At 37.0% G+C, this 15,709-nt stretch overlaps 1 long non-coding RNA gene across 1 annotated transcript in view; it reads right to left on the reverse strand.

The window, feature by feature from the left end:
- Window positions 1–224: 224 nt before the first annotated feature.
- Window positions 225–15,709, reverse strand: part of LOC118350667 (uncharacterized) — a 50,311-nt gene continuing 34,826 nt past the window's right edge. The window contains exon 3 of the long non-coding RNA XR_007401953.1: window positions 225–425. This is a non-coding gene — a long non-coding RNA (uncharacterized LOC118350667). The remainder of the gene's footprint in view (window positions 426–15,709) is intronic.

The following is a 15,709-nucleotide window of genomic DNA, read 5'->3' on the forward strand; positions in this document are numbered from 1 at the left end:
AGCTGTCAATAGGCTTTTTTGCCACCAGGATGAGCCTTGGGTGCCAGTCCCTGAAGATTAGATCTGTTCAATATGTGGACACACAGGCAGGTTGCATGAGTGACCCTGATTGCCATAGTATTGCCTTAGTTTACAATATTAATAATAACTATATTATTATAACTATAACTATAACTATAACTATAATCAAAGTCAGTTGCAATAGACTTTTAAACTTAGCATCACAGCCTAGAACTCTTTAATTCACAGTGTACAGAATGTCGTTCTATGATTTGTAGTCAACATTACCAGTTACAGTGATTCTAGTGCACAGCCATCCCAGAGATCAATTCATTCAGGTCTGCTTATCGAAACAATATGTGATCATCTGTGAGAGACAGGAGAGATTTCATACTCTCAATCTGGAAAACGTTCTTCCCCAGAACCTAGGAACAGAGACAGATACTTGGCTTGATGGTGCATAAATAACATTGGAAAACATAATCACCAAGAAAAAAATATCAACATGTTATATATATATTTTTTTCAACATCTATCAGGCATTTTTCGGATACAGACACTATCACTTGTATCTGAAAATCTAGACCTGAGATTCTTGTATCTAATATTGAAAACCAAAGTCCTATTTCATGGCTTTGAATCTGTACGTTTTTCAGAAAACAAGAACTGCCCATGTTCCCTCATCTATCCTACAGGTGACTGGAATCCCTCATGGATCCCACTTAGCTAGACACAGTCCAGTATTGTGCTAAAAATATGGGTCTGTCACTGGTGTAATTCCAGGTAAATTACATTTTTACTTTGTGCCTATTCTTCAAATATGTACATGTAATGATGTTAACTCTAGTATAATGCCTGTTTCACAGGATTCTATAAGGATGAAATGAGCAAATACTTAAAAAGCATTGGCCACATGTCTCATAAAAGCTTGTTCCATAGGCATTAAGTATTATGATTAATATGTTTGAACAAGAAAATATTAGTTCCTCTTTATTAGTTGTATTCTTTCCACAAAACTTCTGATTCCTAAGTAACAGTCTCTTAAAGAAATAGGCCTATCTGTGAAATGTTTTACCTAAATTAAAGAGTTTGAAATAAGAATAAATGGAGCCAAGATAACATTTCAGGTAAAAGATGTCAAAAAGCAGTGTTGTGATATGTTTTAAGTAATTTAACTTTTAAGAAAAAATCAATTTACCTTTCTGTTTTTAAGTGCAATACTTAAAGCATTAACACTTCTCTTTTCAGGAGATTAACTCATAGTAAGCAGTTTAGAATGCCCAATAAACTACTCATTTAGTGTATATTTATTAGCGTGACCTTAACTTTACATTATAACTAAGCAAACGTGCCTGTTCCTGAAAACCCCTAATATAGGAAGAGCATGCACTGTCAAGTCTTTTTTGAAAAGGCAATCAGAATAACTGAGGAACTCTTTCTGGATGATACAGTCCAAATGCAGAAATGCATTAGAATGTCCTCTGCATATTCCATAGCTTAATGACCAATCTCATCTCCATTCAATGTTTTCCAACTCCTTGTGCATAAAAGGACAGAAGTAACTCTAAGTTCATCTTTCCTACAAACTTGAAACACCTGTGCAGATTACAAGGGCTACGGGGAATGCAAATGTAGTGTGTTACCCAAGTGACACATTAGCCCATTAACACAGATGTTCACAGCTCTACCTTTGGGAGGCCTGCCAATTACAAATCAGCAAAACATGTGAAATTTTTTTAGAGCAGAAGCACCCCAAATCCAGCAATTACTAACAGTAGATAAAGTTGACCATACAAAGCTGCATGGTAAAGAGAATGAGGCATCTTCCTTATAAACAAATGTGTTGGGTGCGGATAACATATTAGTGAAGTTCTCATTTGACTCTTTCTTTTGGGATAACGACTGTCTTGGGCCTTGGGAAACAGAAGAATCAAATGTGACCACGCCTGATGGAAAATGCCATAGTGACTTCTTTACCCAGCAATTAAAAGCCTCATGTTACACAGAAAATTGTTTATTAAAAGAACCCCCTCCATTTCATGTTCTTCATTTACAGATAAGTCACTTCCCTTGATGACAATGTTAACTTTGCACTTTATATTAGATTTAAAGATATGTTGTTACATTTAATAAACAAATATCTCATAATTAATTTCAGAATGGGAGTTTTGAGTCATTTTCAGCAGCCACAATAGTGGTGGTGGTGGTGTTTTACTAATCGATTTGTATGTGCCTGGTGTTTAACTAGTTACCTCAGTTCCAAACATCTTTCTTTTAAGGACTAGGTTTGAATTAGGGACTTTTTGGTGATCTTACACATAATGCTTTTAGGTTTCTTACACTGTCAACCCAATATCTTTTTAAATGAATTATGACAGGGAATTCATATATTAAACTAAGTGACGAACTGAGATGTTTTACCCCAGTGTCAGGTTGGGGGTTCCTTCTCTTCTGAGCTCAACCCCACTCATCCCTGTCCCTTCTTCTATTTCCTTGAGTATGGCAATGAACTGAAAGGATTCAAGTTGGCAACCTGCTCCCTTCTGATTAGCTCAAAATGGGTTCCCCGTCATTATTTTCCTTGTTTGACAGACAATCTATTCAATTCCAGGATTGTGATAATGATGTTTTCTCTTACAGAGCTATTGTGCTACTTAATTAATGTTTATTACATACTTGGAGATCCTTGGATGGCAAATGATATTCTAGAGCCAAGTACATTATTATTTCAATAAAATTAATGCCAAGATGAATCATAATGTGGAAGGTGATGGCCTGGAAATTGTTTCCTATCACCAACTGGAAAGGATATATTTGTTTGGCAGCTTTCTAAGTACAGTATAAACAGGTGGCCATCCACAAGCTGATGTATAGAAGGGAAATAGTTCATCCAGATAATTTAGATTTTAATTGAATTCTTTACAAAGTATATGAAGTTTGAGTTTCTTTTGCAGGGAGGAGATTTTGATCAATTACTTTATTAAAGAGCCAATAGAGACCTATAAAGAAAAAAATAATAAAACACAAATTAGATTTAACCAAAAAATGTTTACTTTAGCATAGTGAAAAAGTATGAGCTTGGAGTTAAGTAAGATGGACTTAAATCCAGTGTCTGTCAATGTTGGAATTCCATGACACACAGATTAGATCTGTCTTGTTCACTGCCATTTTCCTGATCCTTGTTTCTACCTTATTCATATTTCTTCTTAATTAAATGTTCTGGTTTTTGATAGAGTCAAAAAGATAGATTCACCAGTCTTTCCCTCTAGGCTTTGTAGTTTTTATATCTTTCATTAAAAAGTCTTCCCTTCAGGTACCTGGGTGGCTTAGTAGGTAGAGCATGTGACTCTTGACTATTGATCTCAGGGTTGTGGGTTCAAGGCCCACCCTGGGCATAGAGCTTACGAAAGAAAGAAAGAAAGAAAGAAAGAAAGAAGAAAGAAAGAAAGAAAGAAAGAAAGAAAGGAAAAGAAGAAAGGAAGGAAGTCTTCCCTTATTTGAAGTATTTAAAATAAGTTCCTATATTTTATTCTATAGGTTTTACTTTTTATATATAATCCATTACTCTGTGGATTGCATTGCATTATTTTGGAGTAAAAATTATAAAAAGTAGGAAAAGCATTAACAATCTAATTTGAATTTTAAAAATAAAAGATTTGGGGCACCTGTGTAACTTTTGATTTCAGTTCAGGTCATGATCTCAGGGTCATGAGATTGAGCCCCATGTTAGGCTCCAAGCTCAGCATGGAGTCCTGCTTGAGATTCTCTCTTTTCTTCTCCCTCAGCTCTTATCTACCACACGCCTCTCTAAAATAAATCTTTAAATCAATAAATAGAAATAACAGATGTATTTGGGAATAATTAACATACTAAGACACTGTCTTCTAATAATGAATTTTAGTATACATTTTTATTTATTTTGTTTTTTTCCCCAATAAAGTCCTATACTTATTTTGTTAAGAGTTGTTATAGTTTCCTGTACTAATGCCATAAGTGGTATATGTTTTAAAAAGCAATTTAAATATCTGGTTAAATGTCCTGAAGTTGGAAGTGCACATCAAGAAATATCTATATTTTTATCTAACAAGTGCCTTTAAATAAATCGTTTAATCTTCCTCCCCTGCTGTGAAGGACCACTAAGATAGAAGCCATCGCTCTCAGAATATTTGAGTTACAGAAACAAATTTTATCTCAGTAATTATAACCCACTTTGAGGTATTAAAATGATGGCTCCAGTGTAGAATCCAATTTAAAATTTAAATCTCCCTTCAAGTTCATAGATTTTCCTTCTCCCTAGTTCAGGGCTGACTTAGGCCTAGGAGACCTGACAGAGAAGATTCTTTCCCTGTCTCTTCTCATTCATTTCCCAACCTCTCTACAATTTCTGGGTTCCCCTCCCTTGTCCAATGTAAGTGTGGTGTCAAAGCAAAGACTGCCCTGCACAAAGCTGAACAGACAAGGAGGATTTATTGCAGAATCTCGCAGTAGGCCAGAGAGGCCAGAGCTCAGTCTGAGCTCAGAGAGTTTTTAAAAGCTGGAGTGGGGAGGAGTCTTAGGCCACCTGTGTTTGCTAATTGGCTTTACCCACTGGAAAAAATAACTTTTTCTTATCGTTACAGCAGGAAGTAGTTTTACAACATGGAGCAAGGCTCCCACCAGAGTTTGGTTCCTTTTTGTTGTTGTTGTTATGTCACTTTCATTTTATTTATTTATTTATTTATTTATTTATTTATTTATTTATAAATTTATTTTTTTATTGGTGTTCAATTTGCCAACTTATAGAATAACACCCAGTGCTCATCCCATCAAGTGCCCACCTCAGTGCCTGTCACCCAGTCACCCCCACCCCCCTCCCACCTCCCCTTCCACCACCCCTAGTTTGTTTCTCAGAGTTAGAAGTCAGAGTTTGGTTCCTGATAGGTACTCTGTCTTCCTCGAGGAGCACATTTCGAAGGATGGCTCTCAATCCTCCAGACAGGCATTTTAGGTTGTGACGCTGGCAAGAGGCTTTTAAAAAGATTTACATGTTAACAGGACAGAGAAAGAATTTATAAATACACATTTTTCTAAAGTGAATGTTCTGAGGAAAGAAAGGTCAGGGCCTCCAGTGAGGGAGGCTGTCTGAAGTTTAGTTGAGCCAAGGGGAAGGTGAAGGCTGTCTTTGCACATTGTTGTCCTCTGTCTCATCTAAGCCAAAATTTAGAGGCAACAGGAAGCTCCTTTTTCATCTCTAATGTCTTCTAATTGTTTACGTAGGCATTTCCGAATACAATTAATTTTGTAAATTGATTTTTAAGAACTTTTACCTAGGGAATGAATTTTATAAAGGAATTGTTTCCCCTTTATTATAGGTTTGGAAATAAAGTACCGATTTATAAATATAGTCAAAGGTAATGTTGTTTTCATTCTGTATGTTTTTTTCTTTTAGTTATTCATTTTCATCTCATAATGACAGAAATTCACTGACACTTTTTTTCTAGTACTTTTGAAATGTTATCTTTTATATTTAAATATTTAGTGCCTCGGAATTAATGTTAGTGAATTCTGTGTCACAGGGTTCTAGTAATTGTCCTCATTTGTGATGTATTAGAATTACCAATAACATAGTGTTATGCTAGGATTTGCTCTTTGGCATAATTCTCTATCTATAATGATGGTTACCATAGACTCTGGAGATGGAGTACTCAGGTTCAAGATCCAGCTTTTTTGCCTTTGATCCTATATCCTTAGTGGATATTTAACCTCTTAGCACCTAGTTTACTCATCTGTAAAGTTGAGATAAAAATAGTGCAATGGTAGGAAAAATTGTGATGATGTTCCCCCCAAGAGTCTCACCTTCTGGTTATTCCATCAAATGCTAACCTAGGTATCACTGTCTTGGGACTTTGCAGATAGAATTAAGGTTACTTATCAGCTGACATTAAGATAGAGAGGTTATCTTGAATTACACAGGTGAGCTCAAAAGTAGTTGCATGAGCCCTTAGATGCAGAAGAGGAAGAAAGAAGGAAGGAGGCAGCCAGAGATGCTTGTGTAAAGTAGAAGCAGGAGAGAGATTCCGTGTGTGAGAAGGACTTATCCCACAGTTGCTGACTGAACACATGTCAAGGAATGTGTGCAGCCACTAAAAGCTGAAAATGGTACTTGGCAGAGAGCCAGCAGGGAAATGGGGACCTCAGTCCTACAACCACAGGAAGTTAATTCAGCCAACATCTAAATGAGTTTAGAGGGTGATTCTTCCCTGAAGCCACCATTAAGGAATACAGCCCTGAGACACCTTGATTTTAGACTGGCAAAAATCTCATTGAACAACTAACCTACAGAAACTATGAATAGTAGGTTTGTTGTTTTAAGGCCCTAAATTTGAGGTGATTTGTCATGGCAGTGAGGGGGTTCAGGAAACACCCCACTCCACCTCCCCCTGGAATGTGCCTCTTTGTCATGTGGATTGTTTTGAGCTGAAGGCACGTGAGAGCCTTTGGGTTTAAGAGAAAGTTTTGTCCCTCCCTTAACCACACAGAAGAATCTAAATTGAGGGTCTTTCCCAAAATAAGGGCTATTAACAGAGATAATTTTTATCTGAGACCCATTTGTATAGTAGGGCAAACATCTCATTACCAAACATCTGTTCTCCGTATCACCCTGTGAAATGCATTCCTTTCCTCTGAACTCTCAGGCCCCTACCCCTTCTCCTTAATTCAGAGTGATGTATATCCCTCATTTTATCTGTCTTTGGAATTTCCATATCTATACTAAATGTAATTGTCTCCTGTTAATCTCTCATTTCAATTGGATTCTTAATCCAATTCTAGGACCTTTGAGGGGACAGGAATTCTTGCTCCTCCACAGCAATAATGGACAATGAACACAAGCACATAAGTGAAAGAATTATCATGCAAAAAAAAAAAAAAAGAATTATCATGCATATTAAACAAGTTCACTTGTGTTAAACACTAGGATAGTACCTAGCAGGAATTAAGTGATAAATTCTGACTTTCATTAAACTACTCCATATATTATTTCATTCTTGCACATCAGGTCTTATGTACTATATTGTTAGAATGCATATCAATAATTTGGTATAAAATATACTCATATTGGGTTTTCATATATAGTTTTTAAAAATTTTTTTTTAATTTTTATTTATTTATGATAGTCACAGAGAGAGAAAGAGAGGCAGAGACACAGGCAGAGAGAAGCAGGCTCCATGCACCGGGAGCCCGACGTGGGAATCGATCCTGGGTCTCCAGGATCACGCCCTAGGCCAAAGGCAGGCGCCAAACCGCTGCGCCACCCAGGGATCCCTCATATATAGTTTTTAAATATGTTCTCAGATAGCCTTACTCATTTATCATTCCTCATTTTTTCAAATTTAAATCACCATTGGCATTTTTATTAGAAATACTTTAACATGTATACAACTGATTCTACTTTCTGTTTGATTCTATTTATAAAAATAAAAGTTTTTAGCCAGACTGTTGTAATTGAACACTTATTACTATGTGCTCTCTCAAGAATTATTTTTGTAATTTCTCTTACTCTTACATTCATTTATATTATTTAGATCAGTTTTTCTTTTATTTTCAAGGATACATGTTACCCTTTAGTCGCATTTCATTCCCTGTTCTTTATACCTGTTATTTATTGTTGCATTATCAATAGCCTATATTTAATGTTCTTCTATTTTAAATATTTGTCTTTATTCTTTGGATTATAAGGGACATTCCTACAGTTCTCATTAGTATGACTAATTAAATTTTATATTGTTTTCATTAAAAAATAGGTCAAGTTTTACAAATGTTAAATTGTCTTATAATATTTTCATATCCCAGTGAGAGTGTCCCTCCCCTCCTCCCCACCTCTGCATGCTTTGTTACTGTCACTTACATTTTTCACTTGAGTTAATTGTTATCTCATCTCTTATCTATTTTATATGGTCAATATTTTCTTAAATTTTTAGGAGAACTCAATTATATTTTTCATATTTTTCTTCACTGCTATTTTACTTGTTATGTTGACTTTTTCTCATTGGCTTTATTAAGAAGTTCAGATGTTCTTTGTTTCCCAGTCATTAAATGGGGAGAGCTCCGACTTGGCTCACGTTTTGACATAAACAGAATAGGTAAATTATTTCTGCTCTTCTAATTCTTCAAGTCAGAAATGAATCTGGATTGTAAAATGTGTCCCCAACTAGTATTCTACTGAAATGAAAGGGGGGGGGAAAAGAAATGAAAGGGCTTTCCTTTTTTTTAATGACAGGAATTTATTACTGGAATATTTGAAACAGTTCCTTCCTTTTCAGAAACAGTGCATGAGCATCTGTAACCCATTACACACCAACACTCCAGCTTTTTCTATCTCTGTCCTCCCTGTGATGAACCTCACATCTTAAGGTCTAACAGGTCACTGGATGTCCAGTGCAGCCCTGAAATGGAAATGGAAATGAATGAGAACTAGAGCATCCAATGTGGTTCACATTCTTGGAAAAACAAAACAAAACAAAATTTAAAAAAACAGAGGCTACTCCTGTAAGGTGTATGGATGTAAGTTTTGGCAAGAAAATGGAACATATATTTCTCCTTTCTGGTCTGGGAAGACTTGTTTTCTCTGGGATTGGATGGAAATCTGCCATCATATTCTCAACACCTTTCATTTTTTTGTGTTAAGGTCCTGTCTCTGCTATGGTTGGTGACAATTTCTTTGGGACCTGGGAAACTCTTGACCAGAGGTTCAGGTTTTAGTAGTTTGTATTTGTTTTTGTTTCAATTGTTTTTAAGAAGGGAAGAGAGAGAGTGAGCATGTGCATGCACATGCAGGGGAGAGGGACAGGGAGAGAATCGTAAGCAGGCTCCCTGCCGGTGTGGAGACCTACACAGCTAGATCCTACCACCCTGAGATCATGACCTGAGTGAAATCAAGAGTCAATCTTTAATGGACTGAGCCACCCAGGCACCCCCAGTTTTTAGTAGTTTTATAACATTGCATCTTTTTTCTGTGTTTTCATGAGTATTTCATGAGAAATAGGGAACTCAGCAGCCCTTGTTGGAAGTCATTATTTCAAACTGTAGAATTTCTTTATTTTTGCTGTATATTTCATTAAAGCAACTGGTACTAGAAAATCATCTAAGATTTTGGCAATAGATTGACTTTGGCTTTTCCTTGTAAAGATAAAATTTGGGTACTATTCTGTATTTTCTCAGATACTTGAAATATTTTGTGAAAACTAGGCAATGAAATGTCTGGTGACTTCTTAAATTCTGACTTTTACTTTGGATTTTTTATGAACACAAAATAAGCCAACTCAGCTTTCCATATTTTTTCAAATTATTTGGTCATAGCAGAGAAGATATTTTTACAATACTGTTTAGTCACACTTCTCAGGGGAGAAGTTCTCTATAGTTCTGTGTCAGTAGTAAACCAGCATAAGCCAACAGATAATGATGTGACTACCCCAGGGCAATGCAACCACAGAAAAGAATTCTCTATGTATGTGGACTGGAAGACTACATTTAGACAGTTATTAAACTCATTTATTAAACTCATTTTGAACAGTTGACATCATGAAATCTCAAATGTTTTGAGCTGTTTTAAGTAGGTCACAAAACTGTGTCTCACCCAACTTCTCCATTCCTATTATTGTTTTTCCATCTTACTCTTTTGAAAATAACTGACTTTCATGCAACCCTTTATCTTTTTTAAAAGCTGAAAGAGGGCCTTTATAAGCAGTGGAGTAGGAAAAAAAAAGGAAAGAAAAAGCTTCAAAGGAAAACTGAAGCACAACTTGAAACTGTGTCACAGGGCTGGGAGCTGCTGAAACACGCAAAAAATGTTTTCAGACTTAAGGCAAGCTGCCTGAACAGAGCATGACTTCTCCAGTAACTTCTTTGGAGGGTTATAGGCAGCAATGCCCTCACTGAATCACAGCTTTGAACCCCCGTTGAGGAGGTGTCTCTCCTTTCGATCAGTGTTAACGGGGGTTGACAACAAGCTGGCTAGCTTTTGAATCATTCCACTAAGGTTGTCCTGTTTGTGTATCTGTACTCCTGTCCTGGCCCTGTTCCTTTTTCTAGAATCATGAAACAAAGGAAGGAGAAAAGAGAATATATCAAGGTTTTTGATGGAAGAAACCATTCAGTGCTATCCTCTTCTCTTTCCTCAACTTGGACCCAGTCCAAGTCACAACCACAATATTTAGATGTGAAATGTCATTGATAATGTGAAAAAAATATGCTGTAGTCATATAAACAGCACACTCAGTAGAGTTCTCTCATGTTTGCAGGGCATGATCTTTATCTATTCATAAACAACAGATTACTGATTGCTTTAGACAACAACCACCTGAATATGCCTCACTGTTTTGTAAGGTATGAATATGGGCACACCTCCTGGGTGGTTTTCCTGTTTCATGCCCTAGCAATGCCCCAGTGGTAGTATCTGGCTGGTGGTTAGATGGATCTGGATGGTTCAGGATGGCTTCACTCCTCTGTCTGGCACGTAGGGGAGGAAAGACTGAAGGCTGAGCTCAGAACCCCTCTTCCATATAATTTTAGGGCCTCCCTAGATGGTCTTCCCAGCTAAGTAGTTGGACATTTGGACATCTTTTATGGTAACTCAGGCTCCAAAAGGCTAAGATGGAAGTTGCTACATGTTTTAGAGTGTGAGCACAGACCTCTATTGATCAAAGCAGTTTTGAGCCAACCCAGATTCAAAGGAAGTAAGAATAGACTCCAACTTTCCCTGAAAAAGAAAATTAAAAAATGTGTGGCATTCTTTTATACACCTCAGGACATGATACATATTCGGTGCTTAATACCAACATATGGAATATTTCATGTCCTTCACTTCACTTCCATCTGTGCATTCGACTCAATTCAGCACTGGGCAGACAAGAATTCACATTCAAATTTAGTGACCCCGTATTCCCTGTTCTGTGTACACATGTGCATGCGAGCAGGTCGCTGGCCCTGGCCCTTCTCTTTGTTCCTCTCTCTCCATGTCATCTGTGTTAGAGTGAATTTGAGCAGCTAGCCTGACTTCCAAAACATTTTAAAGTGTTGTGTGGTAAGAGGTGAGGAAGATAATTTCTCTCCAGGAAACAATATGGCACAAGTGCCATATATTCAGCAGTGGGTCAACCAAGTGTTACTTCAGGATTATAAATGAGAAACAAATTGCCAGTGGATGATGAACTGAGGCCTGACCTCTCCAAGCCCATCGTGGGCTTTCTCCTCGACAGGACATATTGACGGGAAGGACAACAAAACCAGAGCTAGTGAAATTGGAAGTGATAGGACGTCACATGGGGGTGGGGATAGCCAGGTTTTCTTATTTGTTTTCCTGACTATAATCGAATACAATTATGCGACAGAAAGACCAAGGGAGGGAGGGAGGTGGGCAAGGAAGGAGACAAGAAGGGGAAAGCCGAAAGCAGGGTTGGGGTGGGGGAGATGAAAGATACAGAAGATGAAAAATTGCTGGAGGAAAAAAACGGTTCTCCTAGTTAATTTCTTCAGCTCAGACCCAAATTAACTGTGTCCTACCAAGTATCCCTCAATACAAAATAAGCTTTATTTCTGTGCTGGCTATCCCTAAGTAAAATATTTTGAGCTGTTATAACTATTAGAAGGCAAGAATTGTTTCTTTTGTTTGCTTATTCCATGGCCTTTTCAGTATCTGACACAGTATGGTAGGAACTGTGTATATAATAAAACCAGGTTACATGAAAGAAAATATGACCGAATCTAAACATGCAACCAGATTAAGATATAATGAATGAATCACATGTACTGGCTTTATTGTTACATTAAACGCACCAATATACATCACCTTTGTAGATATGATCTAAGTAAAATTATTGAAATAATTAGATATTTGTGAATGGCCATAAGGTCCGTTTACACTTTTTTTTTTTAAGGCTTTATCTATTTATTCATGAGAGACAGAGAGAGACAGAGACACTGGCAGAGGGAGAAGCAGGCTCCATGCAGGGAGCCTGACATGGGACTTGATCAGGGTCATACCCTGAGCTGAAGGCAGACGCTCAACTGCTGAACCACCCAGGAACTTCTTTTACATAAAAAAATAAATCTTAACCATTCTATCAATACCACCCAATTATATACTCATTTGCTTTTTTTTTTTTTATGGTCCCTCTTCCCCCATTAAAATACCATCCACAAGAATGAGGATTTTGTTTTGTTGATCATTATTTCCTAAGCAGTTAGAACTCTTTCCCAATGAAAGGTGCTCCATGAATATTGGATGAATAAACAGACACAATATAATAGTTACAAAGTCGAGAGGGCAGATGCTATCGATGAGCCAGCATGTCTGCCTTGGGCCATCTGAGGCCACTGGTAGCTAGAGACAGTTTGCAGCATTTCTTAATCAGAAGCCCTGGTCTGTCTCCCTTCTCTGCCTGAGAGCTTTCTCCACCACTAAGGGAGCTTGCTCTCCACCATCAGATGCAATTCTGTAGCTTATCGCCCTTGTGAGCAATGCTCCCCCTGGGGCAGGATGAGAGTTAACAGGAGAGTGCGAGAGTTGGCCTGCTTCCAGTAGGTAAGAGAGTCCTGGGGTGAGTTTCACAGTGCTGCTCAGAGGGCCCTACGGCCAGGCAGGATGGTGCCGTCCTTGCTCTTAGGAGCAACTTCCTCATGAATACATTCACTGTGGGCTCTTCTCTGTCCCACTCTCCTCTCTCTCTACTTGGGTTTCTCAGGACTACACTTTGGAGAACCCAAACTATGGACACTTAAAAGTCATTAACGAGCAAGTGTGTAATGATTAAACTTTTTTATTTTGTTATTTGTCTGAATCAAGGGGAAAAAAAAACAACAAATTCAGGAGTCATTAAAATTATGCATCAAAACAACTCAGTCAATACTTACAAAGTACTAATAGATTTCAGGCAGGTTTTGTCCAGGAGTGTGTATTCATCCTTATGCTTTATGCCAGTGCCTACATCCCTGCCACTCCTAAGTACCTTTCTAGGTTTAAGTTGTAGAAAAGAACTCATCTTAAGTAAAGCATAGATAATCTTATTTCATGTTTAACAGTTATTTTTCCTGGAACTTCTAAAATTACAGTTCTTTTTTTAATTTATTCATTTATTGGATAGAGAGAGAGAATGAGCACAAGCAGGGGGCAGGCAGGGGGAGAAGTAGAAGCAGGTGCCCTGAGAAAGAGGGAGCTTGATGTGGAACTCGATCTCAGAACCCTGGGATTATGACGCAACTGGAAGACGTTCAACAGACTGAGCCACCCAAGTGCCCTACATTTCAAGATAAGCAGTTAAAACACGGAAGAGTGACCTTTTTTTGTGTGTATTATCAATAAGAATCTTTAGGCTTTGTGTATAATCCTTCCAAGTGTCATTTTGAAGAGTATTTGTTTTCTAGTGAATTTTTCAAATACATTCCATCTGTGAAACATCTCTTTTTGAAAAGACGACCTTTAAACATGAAGTTGAAAAGAAATTTGTGATAACTAATTTTACCATTAAATGAGAAACATCAAAACTGATATATTTTTATTGCTATATTACTTAGCAATAGTACTTTTTGATGTTTGGCATATTGATCTTTTTTTTTTTAAGATTTATTTATTTATTCAGAAAGAGAGAGAGAGGCAGAGGGAGAAGCAGGCTCCATGCAGGGAGCCCGACATGGTACTCGATCCGGGGCCTCCAGGATCACACCCTAGGCTGCAGGCGGTGCCAAACTGCTGCGCCACCAGGGCTGCCCCTGGCATATTGATCTTGTGTGATTTAGCAAAATCACATAAAATGAGATCCATCCTTTTTGTTACCAAAAACATACTACTCGCTAACCTATGTGAAAAGAAAGTGAAAAAGAAGAGAGATTATGAGAAGGTTGTATCTTAGCACCTCTCTTTGTATGTGCCATGTAAGAAGGTCACATTAAAATTGCTACACCTTATTGCTAAATCAGATGACCATAATGAGTTATTTGGTGTTTATATAAGCCTCATAATCACAGTGTTTGGAAAAAAAAATAGGCAAGTTTATTTCACTTTTATGTAATAGTTCTAAATTAATTGTCAACATTCACAAAACAATTTTGTTCTACATGGACACTTGGCAGCTTGGATATCTCCACGTCATGAAACCACATCCCATACAGCATTTCCATTGTCTCAAAGCTGAATCAGCTTGGTCCCTAGCAGCTCTGTCAGTGGAGAGGATAAGGCCACAATCCTGAGGACTCAACATGGAAGTGGAAAACATCACTTCTGCTCACACTCCATAGGTAATTTGCTTAGGTAGACACTCCTCCCTGGGAGGGAAGAGAGAGAAATATGTTGTTCCCATGTTCCCAGAAGGAAGGAAAGACAGGTTTTGGAGGACCGCTCACTACTCCCTAAGCAAACAGTTAAGGCTTTCGGTGTAATAGGTATACCTATTACAGGTATAAAAACATTTTGTGTGATTTTAGAATTCTTGAGATTGGTCTGTGTTTAAAAGGCGGTATCTGTAATATTCATTCCCATTGTGTGTGCCTAAGAAATGGTGTCTACCAGTCTTATGAACAAGGATTCTAGTTTTTAATGTATAAATTAAATCTAGTTTATGCCATGTTTTAATAAAATATCAATGCAAAACAATTAGTGACTTTTCACATTCAAAGAAGTTTAGTGGCAAAAGGTCTCCTGTAGGCATGTCTAACTACTTGTGCACAGATTTATTTCAAAGTCGTTACAGAATCGTTCTGATTCATAACATTCTAGATTTTTGTCAAAGCTTAAAAATAGCAATTGCCATCATTGCACACATCCTTCCTTGGTGATGAAATCCATGACACCTCGCAAGTAGGTAAGGACAGCTTTTTTTTTCGATGACCATATGCATAATATTAGTCACATAACAAACAAATAATCTTCAAATCCTCTGCTACTGCCATGCCTTTGAGAGCAGAAAATATCAATAATTTCATCTTCCAACACATCTTAACATATAGGTGGAGACATTGATTAGCCAGATGCACAACATGTTTAGAAACATTCACACTTTGAATACTTATCACTATAATTATAATTATTTAATAATTGTCTCAGCCTTCTGTTTCAGAAACATCAGTCTTCTTTGCATTGTTCTATTGTGTAGAGATTGAAAGCTATAGATTTAAAATTGATGATTTGTATACACTACTATAGCATTAATTTTACAAAATAGAGAGGCTTACATGAGCCAGCTTGATAATGGTGTCATCTAGCTTCGTGAAATAATTTCTCAAGAATACTTATTTATGAAATAAAGTAGATCTAATGCACATAAAAAATGCAGGGATATTTATCTATTTTGTATTATTTATTCATGATACTTCTCTTTTCCTCACTCTTGCCATGGTTTAATATGGAGAAAAAAAATTCTACTTTTCCAGTGAACTTTGCCTTGACCAGGTATTTTTTTTCCTTTTCCTTTTCTTTTTCTTTTTCTTTTTCTTTTTCTTTTTCTTTTTCTTTTTCTTCTTTTTCTTTTTCTTTTTCTTTTTCTCTCTTTTTTCTCTTTCTTTCTTCTTTCTTTCTTCCTTTCTTTCTTCCTTTCTTTCTTCCTTCCTTTCTTTCTTTCTTTCTTTCTTTCTTTCTTTCTTTCTTTCTTTCTTTCTTTCTTTCCTTCCTTCCTTCCTTCTTCTTCCTTTCTTTCCTTTCCTTTCCTTTCCTTTCCTTTCCTTTCCTTTCCTTTCCTTTCCT

This window comes from Canis lupus, chromosome 14, assembly GCF_003254725.2.
Source record: "Canis lupus dingo isolate Sandy chromosome 14, ASM325472v2, whole genome shotgun sequence".
Lineage (NCBI taxonomy): Eukaryota > Metazoa > Chordata > Mammalia > Carnivora > Canidae > Canis > Canis lupus.